Raw genomic sequence first — 19,743 nt, 5'->3', positions numbered from 1 at the left:
AAACGACCAAACACCAAGAGGGACCGCATTTTCTTCCTCAGAAATTTGCCTTGATTATTCAGGCCCCAAAATACACATTGGCCTCAAAGTTCTGGATAGTTCATGTAAAAGTGATTTTTTTTTAACCTGAAATGTTTTGGGATCTGAATTAGCCAAAAAATTTCCTAGTGTCGTCACAGCCAGCCTTCTTGAAGACTGCAAAATATAGCCTCAGTAGGGCAAGGCGTTATGCCCTCTGCTCAAATCTCCAACTCTCCCCTGTACCCATACAGCTCATCAGGGGATTCAGACCCTGGAAAATACTCTTAGGGGAAAGGGCAAAAGTCAGCTGAAAGTCCTGTTCACAGGGAGAGAATTCAAGTTATCACCAGAGGTCACATTGTGTGAACTTCTGTGCTCTGTCAAGTCAGTATCAAACCTCAGGATAAGGAAATAATTATACAGGATGAGGGATCTTACAAGACCAAGAGGAAGCCCATTCCGGGCAGAAGCCACAGCATGATAAGTCTACCAGGAATAGGAAATTTGAGCCAGGCCAAAAGGTCTGATTGCTACTTCCCTTCTCAAGAGTATGAGCTTTTGGCCGGGTGGCAAAAGCTTTAAATGCCCTGAGACAGACTGAGGCCTTTATGTCTGCAACATCCACCCGACCCAAAGAGGCAGATGTTGTGTGTAAATCTTCCCAGGGGGCATAAATGTCCCAAAGGTCAGCAAGCCAAATAGAGATGGAGAGCTGAAGGAAACTGCTTTCTCCTCCCCTCAGAGAATTACCGGGAAAGATTTTCCATTAGTCCCCTAGATCAAGGAAACTCTGGGGCCCGATACTTTTTAATGCAGCCCACCCCTGGTGGGTTTCACTAGAGAACGCTGAGAAAACTGGAAGAAGCAGCATTTGCCATCAGAATAGGCTCCATTGAAAAAGGAAAAACCACCATGTGGCATGTTTGTGTGTAAAACCATTTGCTCTCTGACCTAGGAAGCTACAGTTTACCAGCACTTGAACTCTGTAGAAAAAAGTGGTTTTTTACCTCAGCAAAGTTCAAGGTTTGTAAATCGGCCAAATGCATCTTCTGATCATTCTTGCTATACTTACTGAGCAGCCGGGAATTGGCTTTTATCCCCCCTCGGTATAGTTGCTGGTGAATTGGATGGTTATAGGAGAAACCCAGGATTTATTCCATTGCTTAATAAGCTCAATTACTAAAGAAAAGCTAAGCTTAACTGTGCACGTCAAGAAATTCTTGACTATCAGAGTGACAGAAATCGCTTAATGGTGAGTCCCATGTGGGGCAGGGACTGTTTCTAACCTGATTATTTTGAATCTACAGTGCTTAGTACGGTGCTTGGCATATAGTAAACACTTAACAAGTACCAAAATAATTTACTGAGTGCTCACTGCTTGCAGAGTACTGAACTAAGTGCTTGGGAGAATACAATAGAGTTGGTAGATAAACTCCCTGCCCTCAAGAATCTTATAATCCAGTGGGGTAGACAGACTTTAAAATAAATTACAGCTGGGGGAAGCCCACAGTATAAGGATCTGTATATAAATATTGAGGTTCTGGAGATAGAGGGAGTATCAAAGTGGTTAAAGGCTACAGAGAAGTAGCACGCTTAGTGGAAAGAGCATGGTCCTGGTAGTCAGAGAACCCGTTGTTGGGTATGGATTGTCTCTATCTATTGCCAAATTGTACTTTCCAAGTACTTTGTACAGTGCTCTGCACACAGTAAGTGTTCAGAAAATGCGATTGAATGAATGAATCCCAGCTCTGCCAATTGCTTGCTATGAATCATATCTACCCCAGAGCTTAGAACAATGCCTGGCACATAGTAAGGACTTTTAACAAATACCATCATTATTATTATTATTATTATTATTATCATTAACGTTGGGCAAGTCACTTAACTTCTCTATGCCTCAAGTTTCCTCATCTGTAAAATGGGGAATAAAAACCTGTTCTTCCTCCTACTTAGACTGAAAGTCCCACGTGGTTACAGGGACTGAGTCTGATGCGATTAACATAAATCTACCCCAGCACAGAGAAATGTTTGGAATATAATAACCACTTAAATATAATAATAATGACAACAACAACAACAATAATAATAAGTACAGACCCAAGAGAATAAGTGACACAATTGAGAGAGCCATTAGAGTGGGGAAATGAGAGGTTAGTCAGGAAGGCTCCTTGGAGAATTTTAGTATGTATTTGAAGATGGGGATGGAGGTGATCTGTCAGATAGGAAGGGTGAGGGAGTTCCAGGCTATGAGGACAAGGGCAGAATACTGGAAAATGAAGAGTCTTCCTCTGTGGAGATCTTTAGCGTGGCTCAGTGGAAAGAGCCCGGGCTTCGGAGTCAGAGGTCATGGGTTCGACTCCCCGCTCGGCCACTTGTCAGCTGTGTGACTGTGGGCAAGTCACTTAACTTCTCTGTGCCTCAGTTACCTCATCTGTAAAATGGGGATTAACTGTGAGCCTCACTTGGGATAACCTGATTACCCTGTATCTACCCCAGCACTTAGAACAGTGCACTGCACATAGTAAACGCTTAACAAATACCATCATCACCATCATCATCATTAAGAAGATAAACATCCATCTGTCCAGAAGCCGAGGGTTGGACTAAATGATCTTTCAAAATTCCATCGATCTTTATGTTTATAATTCTGAGGAAATTATCTCGATAATTCCAAACAAAAACTACCATGCTCTTGCTCTGACCAGCTGTATCCTGGTCCCCCCTCCTGCTCCCACTATCTGTAAATAATGTCTCCGTCTGTCCTCCCACCCCGGCAGGAGACTGTAAATTTCTTGAGGGCAGGAAATGTGTGTTTTGATTCTGTTCTACTCTGCCAAGCACCTAAATCAGTTCTCTGACCTCATTAGGCGTGCAATATATTCTGCTGATTGATTGATTGAACTTGAGAGAAGAGCAAACAGTTGACATGGATTATCCATGTGGGCTGACTGTGTTAACTGAAAACTCCAGATAATGGCCAGCCACCCACTTAACTTTGCCTGAGGAGACACAGGCTGGGTGTGCGTCAAGGCGGGCTTTCAGTCATCCACCCTTCACAGGAGGAGAGATCACCCTTTTCATGTGCATGGAGACTCACAAACTTACCCGAAGACAGGAAGGAAGAGGGAATCCAGGTGCTTTTCAGGATCACTGAACATAGCATGTTTTTAAATAATTGGGTCTCAGCAATATCCTCACCTGAGGCCCATGAACAGTCTGACACACTGGGTTATTTTCATGCTAACCGAGATCCAGCAGATCAGAGACAGAATCTGTCAGCCCTTCAGTGGTCTGAACTGGTTTTCCCAGTGAAAATGGGTGTTTAGTTATTCAAGCGTGCAAACTGAAAAACCCAAAGCAAACATTGCTTTAGGGGAAGCCCTAGGGAATGAAAAGATAAGAACATTTTCAAAATCCCTCTTCCCCAGGGAGTAAAACCTCTGAATATAACCCCACTTCTCTGACGATTTCTGGTCACTAAATAATAAGCTCGAGGATTTCCCACATATTTTACAAACTGGGAATTCATTTTTATTCTCTTTAAAGTACTCAATCAGCTCCCCTCATTCTATCTCACTGATTACCTACTATCACTCAGCCCACATTCTTTACTCCTCTAACACCAACCTACTCACTGTAGCTCAATTACATCTATCTTGCCACTGACCCCTTGCCCATGTCCTCCCTTTGGCCTGCATCTCCCTCCTTCTTCATATATTAAAGACCACCACGCTCCCCATCTTCAAAGCCCTGATAAAACCACATCTCCTCCAAGAGACCTCCCCCAACTAAGCCCACATTTCCCCTACTCCTTTCCCTTCTGCATTATCTATGCACTTGGATCTGTACCCTTTAAGCACCTGATAGCCACTCCACCCTCAGTCCCTCAGCACATAACCAAACATATCCATATTTTTAAAGGTACTTGTTAAGCACTTGCTATGTGCCAGTCGCTGTTCTAAGCACTGGAGTAGAAACAAGGCAATCAGGTTGGACACAGTCCATGTCCCACCTGGTGCTCACGTTCTTAATTCCCATTTTTCAGATGAGGTAACTGAGGTACAGAGAAGGTAAGTGACTTCCCCAAGGTCACACAGTGACTGCTATTTTAATACCTATCATCCCCTCCGGACCGTAAGCTCCTTGGAGACAGGGAATGAGTCAACCAAATCTCTTGTATTATACTCTTCCAGGTGCTTAGTACAGTGCTCCACATGTAGTAAGCGCTCAGTAAATACCATTGGTTTATTTAAGATTCTCATTCACATAAACTTCACAAATATGAATGTGCTAAGGGAAGCAGCGTGACTCAGTGGTAAGAGCCTGGGCTTCAGAGTCAGAGGTCGTGGGTTCGACTCCCAGCTCTGCCACTTGTCAGCTGTGTGACTGTGGGCAAGTCACTTCACTTCTCTGTGCCTCAGTTACCTTGTCTGTAAAATGGGGATTATCTGTGAGCCTCATGTGGGACAACCTGATTACCCTGTATCTACCCCAGTGCTTAGAACAGTGCTCTGCACATAGTAAGCGCTTACCAAATACCAACATTATCATTATTATTATATTATTATTATTAGAAGTTCAACCTACCACCTTAAAACTGGCTCAACCTGGTAAATTAACTTTACCTAACGCACAAATCTCCATGCTAAATAGGAAAATAAGTGTGTTTAAAATAGGGGAATTTTAGGCTATAAAGAGCAGCGTTTTTTTCTTAATTTAAGTTCCAAGTTATTTTTTAACTTCTGATAAGAAAAATCAGATTTATATTCTGGCTACGATTACTGGGGGCCAGTTGCTTAGTTGCAATACCATTGTTATTATTTGTTAAACAACTACTATGGGTCAAGCATGCTTTAAGGAGGCCTGAGGTAGTAGATACGAGTTAGGTTAGATACAGTGCCTGTCCCACATGAGGCCCACAGTCTAAGTAGCAGGGAGGATAGGCACTGAATCCCCAGTTTACAGATGAGCAAGTTGAGGCACAGAGAAGTGACTTGGGTAAGGTCACAAAGTAAGCAAAGAGCAGAGCCGAAATTAGAACCCAGGTCCTCTTATGCCCACGCCCGTGCTCTGTCCACTTAGGCCACGGTCCTCCAGTTTGACTGCTTTGTCAGTTAATATTTTAATTTTTGCCCTTTTTCACTTTCCACATGAAGGTTTTTCTTTTGACACTGCAGTCATGTCTAGGGCTGATACATTTCTTAACAAAAAAACCTCTGCCTTCAGCAAAACTAGACTGCAAGCTACCTTCAGATGCTCAGTAATTCTTTAACAGACATGCCTGATATCAATAGGTCAAATGGGCTAGATCAATGAAAATGATTCCCTTGCTGCCTCCAGCCGGAACTGTGTGGAACTTGTCACTTGTCCGGAACTGTGTGGAACTTGTCTGACAGTTGGTCTTTTGGGCTTTGTAGATTATCCATTCTCAGTGATGGTTAAGGGCCTGTTCGTTATTTTTAAGGATAAGAAGAGGCATCTTCCTGTTTTGCTTCTTGGCGTTGGAAAGAGTTAACTGAGTAGAAAAGCTGTGTTATCCGACAAGCCCACGAGCCCACCCACAGCTGGAGATATTCAACTGAAGGGACTTGACTGCAAACCAGGAAGGGCGAATCAGAATGAGGGTGGCCTGAGAGGTGCGGGATAGATGGGGCGGGGATCCGTTCCTAAGGAAGGGTTGAACCTAAAGTCAACCCCTTGTTTAGGTCAAGTTGGGCCCCTCAGAGAGATTTCTGGGGGAGTTCATCCTTCCTAGCTGATGTCATAAGGCATCTCCTGCAGGAAGAAGTGATTTCCCCCAGGAAGGAGTTTTGAGGTTTATCTAAAGGTATGTTGGTGACTAAATAAACCACAGAGCACTGGAATGAAAAAGAGAGAGTGTATGTGTGTGTGTGTGCGCTCGCGCGCACGCTCTCATGTCGGGGTAGGCTCCAGTATTCTTTTATCATTAGAAGTAGTCCTCTGAGGGGTTAAATTAGACTTTGTCAATAATAATAATGTTGGCATTTGTTAAGCACTTACTATGTGTCAAGCACTTTTTTAAGTGCCGGGGTGGACACAAGATTAATCGGGCTGAACACAGTCCCTGTCCCACATGGGGTTCACAGTCTTAATTCCCATTTTACAGGTGAGAAAACTGAGGCACAGAGAAGTGAAGTGACTTATCCAAGGTCACAGAGCAGGCGAGTGCCGGAGCTGGGATTAAGACCCAGGTCCTTCTGACTCCCAGGACTGTATTCTATCCACTAGGCCTTGCTGCTTCTCAATTCAAAGTGGTAGCTGAGTTAATGTGTGGAAGGAGCCTGAGGGAAGGAGCTCTGAACAGGTTGACTTCCTTGAGGGACCTATGGCCAGGATGCTGCGGCTTTTGACCCTTCAAGGGCTGTGGCCCAGAGACGAAAGTACCACTATGTCGCCTACCAGAGGAGGGGGTGCAAAGAGGAGAATGACAGGAACAGAGTGAGGCAGAGGGCCTGGTTTGACAACAAGAGTCTCAGAGGGCCACTCCTAAATGTTAAGTGGTGCCAAGGCCTCAGGCGTGCTGCCCATACTCTGGAAAGGGCTGTTGTACTAGTCAGAATATCTTTCTGGGCCTGCCCTCTGGCTAGAGCTGGAGGTGCCAATACTGGGCTAACCTTCCTTATTATGACATAATGCAATGGAAAAACATATTCTCTCATGGCCACCTCCAAAGAGAATAAGTTATCGGTCACGTCTTCCCAGAGCGAGTGTGGTTTTTGGAGCTAATTGTACAAGAATAAACTCTCTTATGGACCCAAACCTGTATGTGACAAGCATAATGTTGAGCCACTCTCATGGACATTGGGATTGCATCATACAGACAAGTTGCAGGTTTTTGGAACCATGGGCCACTAGTCCTGCCTGCCAAGCAGTCCTGGTTTCCTTTATGTTGGCAGAAAGAGCTTGTGGGGCCTTTCCACTCACCAGACCTGACCTCCACCCTGCCAGGCAACTGAACTGGCTGACCAAATAGGCAGAGCTGAAGAAATACTTAGGGAAAATACACTGCCTGCCGCAGCTCAACATAACCCTTTTGAGTCTTTCTTTGGTGACCAGGGTCAATGTGTCCTTAAAGCAAAATTTGTCCATGGAAGCTACATAACTGGTGAGATAGTCAGGGTCTCCTGTGCTCCAGGCACGGTACTCCACACCCAGAAGGGATATTCTGTACCAAGTTTTCACTGTCTTTGGTTTGTCCATGAAGACCTACGCAGTGGCTCTCTCCCTCACCATGTCACCAGGCAATTCTCTTTTGTCTACACAGTCTGTGCAAATTCCATTGAAAGTCTATTTACCAAGTACTCGACTACAAACTCTGTCTCCCCAAACAGCCATTGATCTTTAGACAAAATATATTTGGGTGGAGGCAAGGAGGGAATTTTGGAAATAGCTGGCCAGGTATAGGCAAGGATAGGGACTTTCATATTTATGTATATCATTTAAGCCTTGCATTTGCAGTCATTCTTTAAAAATGATTTGATTAGCCTGGTGAAAATAAAATTAATTTTAGATTTAGGTCTCGAAGATGTCCGGGAAGGAAGTCCTTAGAGCCAGGTACTCCCTAGTAGTTTTTAGAGAACATCAAGTTTTGGGGGAAATACGTGGTGGTGTTTTTTTATCAGCAAGCCGTTCTCAAATCATGGCCTGTGCTCTCAAGAAGGGCTTCTCACCTAGGAGGAGAGAGCCTAAGAAATAATTAATCTTTTTGAACAATTCGCCACTGATAATTATCCTTCAGAATGGGCAGATGAAGTATTGCCGTCTTCCACCCTTCTTGCTGCAAAGGTTTGTGGTATAAAATGGCCCATTCCCTCACCAAATCCTAGGAGGAGAGACTCCCTCCATATCCTGAGGTGGCCTTGGGGGGGAATGATAAGGATATGGCCAATGGCTTACTGAGGAGTAGCTTTAGGATAGTGGAACCTCTTTGACTGTGGGAAGATTAAAAAAAAAATCACTGTCACTGTTATATACTTCCTAAATGCCTGAACTTTGCATTTATCTCCAGTTTTTTTAAACAACGGAACACATATATACAAAAATTCACTGAGTACTTTTCCAGTCTCATTTGGCCTAGTTCAAAAAGTGAGACTTTATATTCTCTTGCCAGGATTTTTTTTTATAAAGGAACATTTTTACTCTAGATATTGTGGCACTTAAAAAAGAAACCCTAGCTGAAATAGGCTGACTTGAAAATAAAAATAAATCCCATTCTGAGGATCTAAAGCTTTCTAGCCCTAAGTCAAGGGGCTGCCATGTCAACAAAACCCCCATTTATTTTGCAGGAGAGTACACCATATTTTCCTTACCTGCTAAGGCTGCTCGGTATCAGGCTACAATAAAAGTCTTTAAGCTGCTTCCCATGCCATGGCTTCCTGATTGAAGGTCTGATTTAGGCCTCCAGTAGCTATTTAAAATCGGCATTATCTCTGGAACTTGACTGACAAGGGTTATTGTCAGTATTGAACAGGCCCCAAATGGTATGGTGCTATAAGCACCTGAACCTACCCGCACGCATCACTGACTGAAGGTCCCAGCCCATTAAAAGGGGAAGGGTCACTAAAGAAGTAAACTCTCGGCTTGTACTTGCCATGACCGTGATGTCCACATTCCAGTGAAAGAAAATGGCCAAATGGACATTCCAAACATAATAACTGGGTTTCCATACCCACTGCTTTTACATTGCACAACCCTCCTCAACAGAGACATTTTAGCTAATGGAAAATCGAAATCTATCAAGCTCAACAAAATAAAAAAAAAAAACCTTCCCCAATTTTACCTCCAACATCTCCCTTTGTTTCAGAAGGAAAGGTTGGGAGGAAAGGTGACATTCAAGGTTGTGGGGCTATTTACAAAAGAATGCAGAAAAGGAAACATCTTAAAATGCCAATAGGGTCTTTGGGAAACTGATTAGAACCATTCGTGTGGTCAACAAAAATTAGAGTGGCAAAAAAATGGAAAAGAGACAATATCTGTTCTGTTCTGAGTCACAAAACAGATGCCAGCGTTTCTTCTGACTTTACAACTTTTTCTTGGACTATTTGGGTGAAAGAGACTGATTAAAAATGGGACTGGAAATGCATGTGTGTTGAAAAGCCTCCCAGACTGTAATCCTAGCACAAGGCAAAACTGAGTGTTAGAGTAAATCATTTCTGGCTGTCTGAGTTGGTTACTGAGTGCTACAAGAAAGGACTTCCAGAATCAGAGTCTACAAAGCTGCAGAGTCAGTTGCCCATTTCTTTATAGTGTCTCTTTGGCCCTCTGCAGCCTTTATCCTGTTTTTGAAAGGCCTCAGGAGAGGAAAGACCATCTATTGAGGCTCCAAGTTAAGTTTAGTTAGGTTAAGTTAGGCACACGCACACATACTATTTTCAATAAACGATTTGGAAATGGATGGAAAGCGATTTATCTACTCCAAAACCATTTTTTTTCTTTTGGTGGTGTCTTAGATAAAACAAAATAAACCCAGGGCATTGAATTTCACCGGGAGAATCACTGTGTGGTCTCCTTTGCAAGCCAGACTTTCCAACCATACGTTTAAACAGCGGTTACTCCAGTTTGGGTAAAAAAAACACTTACCCAATTTCCGAGCAGTCTGTGAATCGTGAGGTCTGTAATAGATACAGGGAAACAGAAAGCTTATTTACCAGTCAGATTCATGTCTCAATGCAGGAGGGCTAAACGGTGTGAAGAAGGTACTCTGATACTGTCATCCTGCTCTACAAAGCCTCTCACCCTTTTAATGGGGTACTGGCTGCACTCCATTCACGCACTATAAAAGGCATCACAGAGCACCTGGTTCTTTGCCAGGCAGGCAGTGGGTTGCAAGAAAGGAAACTGGAATATGAACTGAAGAAACAAAACATCCCTTAATGGTCAAATCCACAAACTCAAGGATTAGGAGTGATTGATCATAAAGAAGTTCTAACGGAGACTCTGCCCCCAAAGAGATCTGACTGTTGACCAGGCTGTATCACTACCTTACGTAGCTACTGGAAGTCAATGTTAGGCTCAATTCAGTAGGTTGGGAGAGAAGGGACTGGAGGACGTATTGAACTAGTAAAATCGGGATCAAAGGTCAGGCATCAGTGGCCTGAGTTGGGAAAACTATGAGCGGGCCTGGACTCCTTAGGTCATTGCAGCACCCTTGACCTCAACTCATGGGAGAGTAGAATATAAAAATAGAACTGACACATTCCTTGCCCACAGTTAGCTTGCAGTCTAGAAGGGCACTGCACTACAGTGACGGTGACAATATCCCACAGCTGCACAGCTTCTTGTCCCCAACAGAGCAGATCCAGGGCCTCAGCCTTGAGAGGCAAGAGTGGACATAGTAAGTGCTTGATAAATACCATTGATTGATTGACTGACTGACAACTCTGACTCTTCTGGCTTGGAGTGATTCAGTCACTCCAAGTGATTCTACCACTTGGAACAGCGGCACCAGGTCAGCACTTTCTTGAGATACAGCAGCCAACTTGGCAGCCAGTAAGAAATGGGGCAGGGCATAGTCTGGCTAACGGGCACGCAAGGTGGAGCCAGGGAAGGTTGGCCATGACCAGGATGATCTTCGCAGGCCATGGCCCCCAGAGTCAGAGATCATCTATCCTTTCAAAGTCTCCAGACCACCAAAGAATTCCAAGGTATTCATTCATTCAATATTATTTATCGAGCGCTTACTATGTGCAGAGCACTGTACTAAGGGTTGGAATGTACAATTCAGCAACAGAGACAATCCCTGCCCATTGACGGGCTTACAGTCTAATCCAATTTCACCCCAAACATTCCAGTTTTTGGCTGGTATATGCCCTATCAAATGCCTTTAATCTGATATTTTTATTTAAAGGCCCCACCTTCTCTCCACCTTGGTTCTTGCCAAATTCAATGGCTCAGAAAGGGGAGTCCAAGTATACAGCAGCACCATCATCATCAGTGATATTTTTGAGCACCTTCTGAGTGCTTAAAGGTTACTGGGAAGAGAATCTAATGGCTGTACATCAAAAAGAGGGCTCAGGGTCCCACCAGTAGAATGATCTAAGTCCTGAGGATCGCTGTATATGATTTCTTAAAACAGTTTTATGTTACATGGCATAAACTGTGTAACGCACCTCACGTCCTTCTGTTGTTGATGGTGGACAGTAACAGTTGATATTCTTCTCCCGCAAGCTTGTTGGAGTAGAGAGAGAGAGAACATATTAACTAACCCTTCATGTTCACTGACATTCTTGCTTGAATATGGCACCATATTTGATTTGACTGAGCATGTGTGGACTTGCTCCCCATTGTGAAAGCATATCCATGCATGAAGGGTGAAATTCCAAATGGAGATGCTCCATAATTCTCAGTGCACATTAGGGGCTTTCTCAAATCTCACAGTGATGTTGCAACACACTGATGGAGAACCTTGGGTCTCCTGCTTTAATGACCAACTAATTGTAGGCAGGACCCAAATGTGCAAGCAATCTTTTGCCAAATTAGACAAGGAAGGACAAGAAATTTATAATTATTTTAACCACTATTTGACCTCAGGTGCTCAGAACCAAAATGTGTCCCTGAATATAAGTGAGGCAATCTAGTCTTCTTTAAAAGCAACAATCCTACTTTAAGTAAAACTGCTTTTAAAAAAGGCCACCCTGCTCAATGAGAAGTGTTTTAGAAATAGCACCAGCCAGACAACATCAGTTAACTTGTCACATTAGAACTTCAGAGAAAACCCTTAAAATCCACTGCCAGTTCAACCAATGACAGATTCTGTTGTGGTTTCACAAAAATGTGAACCATTCTATGGGTTTCCTTCAAATTTGGGCTAGGTTATTTGGAAGGACAAACCAGTTCCTGGGACCAGAAGATGTCAGCCATTTCAACAGAAGACAGTCTAATTATACCTCTGGTTAACTCTAAATATGCCCAAGGAGCATTAGAGTTAGGTGAATTAAGTAAGTGAAAGTCCATGTCTCATGTCTCCAGTTGACTAGTTATCTGGTTTGTGTCACCATTCCACTGGAATTTACAGTCAGAACAGCAGGTTTTGGCTGTGTTCACCCTGGGATTCATTGGCTTAGTTGAACCAAAGGTCAGCAGACTTAGAACTCACCATCCTGACCACAAATTCCAGTTGGAAGAGCAGCCCCATACAAGTAGTTCCTCTGATTAAGATATGAGCAGTCGGTGCAAATGACAACGATTATGTTTATGCCATTTTTTGTGGGGAAAAAAATGAAGAAAAAAGAGGTGATTTGGGAGATGGGGCAGAAAGACAGCTTACAGTGGAAATAACTTGTCAACTAACAGAGCAATGTTGTTTAGAGAATTTGACAAGAAATCTTAATGTAATCAGATTTTTCATTTCCCGAGGTGATGCAATCAAAAGTCTTCTGGAGACTACTCTATAGTATTTCATGTTTTATCGACAGGCAGTCATTTGTTGTGTCCAAACAGTCAGTTGTGTGTGTCCAAACATCACAAGTCGCATTAATATGCTGAAGATCTATAGCTACAAATTTGGCCTTTGCTTCTTTCCTCACCAGCTTCTCCTCCACTCCCTCCTCTCATCACCCCTTCAATTGCCAGGCTTGTGAGGGTGAGGGGTGGAAACAGTAGGCTGTCTGCCCAGGCTATGGCACCAGTGGTGAAAGTTTCTTACAGAAGAACCACATGGGCTTCTCACATGGTGAACAGCCCCAGCAGGACACCTGAAAACAATCAGCTAACACGCACTATGAAAATTTCAATGGCAGGCAAACACCTGCTCATCTTAGGTGCTATGGTTCAGCACCAGCACTTGATTGTTGTCACTTTGACCAAACAGAGGATTTCCACATAAAATTATTGTATTCACTTCACAATATATGACACCCCACCCCCCACCCTCCCAGCCTACTCACTTGTTGTAACCACCACTCCAACAGGAACGTGAGTGACAGGGACAAGAGAATGCCAGTGACACTATGCAAACCACTGGTATTACAATCAGTTCCGACATCCAGATTCTCGGTCTCAAACTCTCAGTGACTGGACCAAGGCTCATCTGTGATTATGTGTTAGGCACTTAGAATGGTGTGCTCTGCACACAGTAAGCGCTCAGTAAATACCACTGATTGATTGATAACAGAGGATTCCATCTATCCACCCATGATTCCTGCCCCCCGAGACCTGACCACTAGATTGTAAGCTCGTCAAGGGCAGGGATCCTGTATAATAACTCTGCGGTATTCTTCCAAGAACCAAGTAAGTGCTCAGAACATATTATCAATCACTCAATTGATAAAACTCACAAATACACAAAACTTAGCATTGATAGAAACACTGAGATATATATATATATATTTATACATATACCTGTGAAAAATGAAAATTACAGAAAATGAATTACATGAAAAATGACAGAATAGGTTAACATAACTTTAAGAAATTCATCATTGCTCATAAATTATTGAAATGGTTACTGTTACCCTGGCCATATAGAATGAAGCTGGGAAATCTTCAAGAAGAATGGAAAAGTGGAGCTGTGAAAGAGAAAAGAGACTTACTTTGTTTAGAAGAAGGGGGTAGCTGATTCAGGCAGGAAAAAGGCAAAGACAGATAATATAGGCAGAGGTCAGTAATTGGGAGAGCATGAGTCATGGAGGTGAGGACATTTGCTAGAGGGCTTTAATACCAATAATAATAATAACTGTGGAAATTGTTAGGTGCTTACTCTACGCCAAGCACTGGGGTCAGATTAGTGTCAAGTGTCAAGTGATAGTGTCAGATTAGACAAGGCCCCTGTCCCACATGGAGTTTACAATCTCAAGGAGAACAGGAATTTAATCCCCATTTTACAGATGAGGAAACTGAGGCCCAGGGAACTTAGGTAACCTGTCCAAGATCACATAGCAAGCAGCGTGGCTCAGTGGAAAGAGCCCGGGCTTGGGACTCAGAGGTCATGGGTTCTAATCCCGGCTCTGTCACTTGTCAGCTATGTGATTTTGGGCAAGTCACTTAACTTCTCTGTGCTTCAGTTACCTCATCTGTAAAATGGGGATGAAGACTGTGAGTCCCACGTGGGACAACCTGATCACCTTGACCCCCCCCAGTGCTTAGAACAGTGCTTCACACATAGTAAGCACTAACAAATAACCATCATCATCATTATTATATTATCCAGGACTAGAACCCAGCTCTCCTGGCTCCCAATCCTGTTCTCATTAAACCAAGCTAGACTGCTTCTAGACCATGTCACCCATTAAGAGCACGGGCTTGGGAGTCAGAGGCCATGGGTTCGAATCCCAGCTCTGCCACTTGTCAGCTGTGTGACTGTGGGCAAGTCACTTAACTTCTCTGTGCCTCAGTTCCCTCATCTGCATAATGGGGTTTAAGACTTGAGCCTTATGTGGGACAACTTGATCACCCTGTATCTATCCCAGTACTTAGAACAGTGCTCTGCACATAGTAAGCACTTAACAAATACCAACATTAATTTAATGTCATGCGAGCAGCAATTAGCATTATCACTAAAAATTATTTATTTTTATAATTTGATTGAATGACTGACTATAAATTCATCATTTATTTGGGATCCTCCAGCCTGAGGTGCCATACTGGCAGACTACAGTGTAAATTGGAAGATAATATGTAGATTAAAACAAGAAGAACAAAGAGATAGGCAACTATATAAAAGACACAGAAACCCTCATTCAGACGATTTCTCCTGCTTCGTAGCCAGAATGATCAGAACAATGATCCCTACCAGGTACAAAGTGGAAAAACTTCATTACTCGCTCCCCCAAAACAGCATGGCTTAGTGGAAAGAGCACAGGCTTGCGAGTCAGAGGATGTGGGTTCTAATCCCAGCTCTGCCGTTTGCCTAGTGCGTGACCTTGAGCAAGTCACCTAACTTCTTTGTGCCTCAGTTCTGTAAAATGGGGATATTAAGATTGGGAGCCCCATGTGGGACAACCTGATTACCTTGAACGCTTAGAACAGTGTTTGGTACATCGTAAGCGCTTAACAAATGCCACCATTATTATTATTATCCCTGTGGACAGGGATCAGGGATCCAATCTCTCCTGCTGAGAGTAACTTCTGCGACTGCTGAAAAAGCAGCTTCTTCATACTGCTTCAAGGGTCACTGTCAAACAGTGAAGTAGCCAGTACACTATGACCAGCGTTGACAAGCAGCATGGCCTAGGGCACGGGCCTGGGAGTCAGAAGGACATGGGTTCTAATCCCGGTTCTGCCTCTTGTCTGCTGTGTGACCTTAGACAAGTCACTTAACTTCTCTGTGCCTGTTACCTCATCTGGAAAATGGAGATTAAGACTACTGTGAGCTCCATGTGAGACATGGACTGTGATCAACCTCATTACCTTGTACTATCCCAGCACTTAGTAGGGTGCCTAGGACATAGTAAGCACTTAATAAGCATTTAACAAATACCATTAAAAAAACCCAATTTTCCAATCACGAGCGGTCTGTGACTCTGAGCCCCTCCACCACATTGGCTAGGGTAATCCTGCCAGAGCTGAAGAGAGCTGGTGGTGTTTGACTTGGAGAATTCAGTGAGGAGGAAGAAGAAAAGTTCTCTCTCCCTTGTTCCCCCTGTTAAACGTTCATTGGCCATCCAGAGCAGGATTACTCAGCCTTCTCTCTACCTCCTCAGGGAAGGGTGAGCAAGGGAGAATCATCTTCATTACATTTTTTAAAAAGTAAGTTTTTCCTTTATGCACACATATTAGCAGTTGTGGTTTGGGGCAGTGGAAAGTGTGGGTTGAATGTTGGAATCGGGAGAGGGAGGAGAAGGCTCCCCACCTTTGAGGTGAAAAGCTGTTTTTGCAGGTGGAAAATGACTGAGTTTTGACCTGGATCAAATTCATGGGTTCTTGCCAGTGTTCACAAATACCCACATGGCCATGTTGATTTGGCCAACATTCTGTTCAATAACCTTGCTGCATGCCTATAAGTCTGAAAAAACAAAACAAAAAAAATTAGATGAACTTAGCTGAAAACTAAATAGATGGATTCTTTCCCATTTCAATACCACTGGAGGAAGGCTTTCCAACTTGTACAGTATATCATTTACAAACCTAACTTTCAGCCTTGCAAACTTAACGATCATAATATAATGCATGAAATTCCACCTACATAATTACCAGAAAATCTGGGAGGTAAGATGCAAAACTGACATGGCCAAGAAGTGTTGAGCTGGTTAGGGTTGTTCTGCTTTCGAAGAGGTCATAAGCACCATATATGTGTTTTTGAATTAAGGCTACTCCAATTCCAAACTCCCCCTTCGGCATCACCTCAGGAGTCATCTGGAGGAAGTTATGTTGTATCTATTTGAGTTGCACTGTGACAGATTGGGAAAGGGGCTGGTGTAACATGAAGCTAACTGGAAAAATCTCTGGTGCTCTCTATGTGGGTGAGGACCTTATTCACTCATCTTGTTGCCCTGATCATTCATTTTTTCACTGAATCGTATTTATTGAGCACTTACTGTCTGTGCAGAGCATTGCACTAAGTGTTGAGAGAGTACAATATAACAATCAACAGACACACTCCCTGCCCACGATGGTCTGGACAAGGGACTTGAACAATCCCTACACATGGAAAAACATCACCTGTTTTGTAAAACTTATGGATAGATATGAAGTACAGTCATTTTAGACAAAATATTCTTGCTTCTCACTGATATTTCTTAAAAAGAAACAGAAGACTTCCCAATTGGCTCTGAAAATCTACTTAAATCACAATGAGTCTAGAAATAATCAAAATAAGCTGTGAGGCAGTCAACATTAGGATAACCTGTTAAATTGGTGATTATCTCATGTTCCCGGAACCTAACTCATGTTTAAAAGACTACCTCCATGTTGGGAGCACCTTTTAAAATGTATATTTTGCTAAAGTTCATTAAAATGCCATGCCCTCTTTTTCCCGTCATTTGTAATCACTGAGATATTTGTGTGTAAATAGAGGCTCTCTCTTTTTAACCAGCCTCCTCCCATTGCCTGATTTGTTGTGCCATAATGACCTAAGGTTTCTGCTATCACAAGTTGTAATCCTGAATGTGATTTTGATATGACAGACACGGGTTTGCTTTAGCATCCCGGAATACGGAGGCCATTGAAGGAGGAGTTGTTGACATCTGAGAAGGGGCAGTTACTGTTTTCACTTGACAGAAATAGTATCCAATGAAATAATTGTTGAAAGTTCCTCGATTACGAGTTATTGGGATGACTTTCTAAATTTTTCTGAGTTTGTATCCTGACCAAGCTCAGTTCACCTCAGGTGTGGGGGTGCCTTGGAATTTGAAGGTATTGTCAACTTCTGTAAATCCCTTCTCTGAAATTAGGCAGTGTCAATTTTTGGTAAATTATTTTCATCATTAAAATTCACATGAAAAAAAACAGGAAAACTCAGTCTGATTTCTTAAATGGGAAAATTTCTGTCATTAGATCATCAATCAATGGTAATCAAATATTTTGAAATATCATCAAATTTCAGCTGTTTCTTAATTTTTTAAATGGTATTTGTTAAGTATTTACTATGCTCCAGGCACTGTACTAAACACTGGGGTGGACACAAGCTAATCAGTTTTGACACAGTCCATGTCCCACATGGGTCTCACAGTCTTAATCTCCAACAATCCCCATTTTACAGATGAGGTAGCTGAGGCACAGAGAAGTGAAGTGATTTGCCCAAGGTCACACAGCAGACAAGTGGCAGAGCCGGAATTGGAACCCAGGTCCTTGTGATTCCCAGGACCATGCTCTAGCATCCACTAGGTCGTGCTGCTTCCCTAGATTCAGATTCTCAGGGTTGGAAGGGGCCATGGTAGATCAATGTGACCAATGCCTCCTGACCATTCTCTACTAGCAGGATGCCAGCTTGGTCACCTTCATCTTGGATTTCCCTGTGCGAACATGGGGCCGTGCAGGTGCAGTGAACTCTATCGTGATGTTGCTCCAAAATGCTAGAAAAACCTTGAGGGCTTCCAGTCCTACCAGAGTACCACAAACCTATTAAATAGGAGCTCTGATCACATACAATCTCCAGGAAGAACACCAAAACCACCCCAAGAAGCTGATTATCTTATTTCTTGAGGTGTCCTGTGACAATTCCATGACCAGGAAATCCATTTCAGGGTTTAATCACCTTTGCCTCAAGAGAGTCTTCCTCTTTAAGCTTCCTTAGATCTCTTAAATATGTAAATTGCCCTGTGATTCTTTCAGAACCAAATAGCAGCCTAACCAAATCCCACCATACATGGCTCCAACCACCCCAACACCCCATCAACTACGCTTCGTACTTATGTACGTATAGTCATTCATAGAACTTACGTACATATTACTTTTTCATTCATCCAGTCACCTTTCCAAAGTCTTGCTATTACCAGTTAAGTTTTTGTTCTTCCTGCTACCACTATTTGCAAATAATTTGGGTCTGTGTGTCTCCCCCTTTAGATTGTGAACTTCTTGTGGGCAGATTTCACATCTTTACTTCTATGGTACTCTCCCAAACGCTTAGTACGGAACTTTATATAGAGTAGGCACTCAATAAATGTTATTGAATACTTAGATGATTCAAATTTCTACTTATTTTAATCTCTCCTTTTCTGCTCTGGGAACAAGCATCTGTGGAGAAGATACAACTGCCTTTTCCTGAAACAGATATTGAGAAAGTGGAGCAGAATCAATCCCGCCATTAATCTATGGAGACAGGGCAGTTGCTGGACACACTTGTCAGTGCACTTGATTTGCCTTTAAATGTGTTCCACAAATGCATCCAGAAATTCTCCTATGGAATTAATCTTGATGAAGAGAGAACATAACCCTCACAAGAAGCCTTCAGATGCCTCTCCTTTTTCATATCCCAGTCAACCGAGCATTGAGAAAGAGGTGCTTTTGGACATCAGGCACCTCGGGCCTCGAAAGAAGGACCTGCAGGCCTTGGAATCTCCCATTATTTATCGCTCCATATATAGCACGCAGGACTGGCAATTCTCTTAACGCCCACATCTGTCTGTGCTCGCCACAACTGATTTATGTTTAATATCGCGAAGGCATGTGGTGCCAGTCCCATGTTGAGCTCTGGATTGTGGTGGTCCGTCTGTGTTTGTTTGAAATTGGGCCCGGAGAAGCTGACTTGGAGTAAAGACTCCTTGGAATGTGAGCCAGGGGCTGTCCAGACAGCTCTGTCAGCAAGCTCAGGAAACTGGCTGAGAAATACTGGGAAGAGGCCCAGCTTTCAAACAACCTGTGGAGCTCTCATGAGAACAGCCGTTTTAAAGGAGAAAACTGAGTGATAATCTTAATTACAGATTTTTTAAATGTTAATGATGGCTCTGCCCTCTCATGATCTGAAGCATGCTGCTCTCATTACCTTTACCCAGCGGCAACGTGGGGACAACAAGGAGACGATCCAAGTTTCATGTTGAACTCGGCGGATTTTTTTTTTGTTTCCCAGTCAGAGAAGGGGGCCGAAATGCTGCTTTAAATGCCAAATGTTTCCATGGACTCGGAGCAAGCCCTGCTCTCTGCAGACAGTCCTTATCTAGTGTGAGTCCCCTCCCTCTTAAAGGGCCCCACACAACAGATGGCCATCCCAAGTGATTACACAGCTCCAGCACAGGAAGATTCCATTATTGGTCTCTGGGAGATCAGCGTCAGGAGTTTCTGTGAATTAAGAATTTTCTGTTTCATCAGAGAAGCAGTCAGTTCACAGTT

At 43.1% G+C, this 19,743-nt stretch overlaps 1 long non-coding RNA gene across 1 annotated transcript in view; it reads right to left on the bottom strand.

Moving 5' to 3' along the window:
* The window catches only part of LOC114815206, a 46,015-nt gene extending 26,506 nt beyond the window's left edge, over positions 1-19,509 (bottom strand). Inside the window, exons 1-3 of the long non-coding RNA XR_003762972.2 lie at positions 19,400-19,509; positions 11,151-11,208; positions 9,622-9,653 (exon numbers count right to left, since the gene is read on the bottom strand). This is a non-coding gene — a long non-coding RNA (uncharacterized LOC114815206). The remainder of the gene's footprint in view (positions 1-9,621; positions 9,654-11,150; positions 11,209-19,399) is intronic.
* Between the last annotated feature and the right edge of the window lie 234 nt (positions 19,510-19,743).

The sequence above is a fragment of the Ornithorhynchus anatinus genome, chromosome 11 (assembly GCF_004115215.2).
Source record: "Ornithorhynchus anatinus isolate Pmale09 chromosome 11, mOrnAna1.pri.v4, whole genome shotgun sequence".
NCBI lineage: Eukaryota > Metazoa > Chordata > Mammalia > Monotremata > Ornithorhynchidae > Ornithorhynchus > Ornithorhynchus anatinus.
Note: the sequence above shows the minus strand (reverse complement) of the source record. Positions and strands in the feature narration are given on the sequence as shown.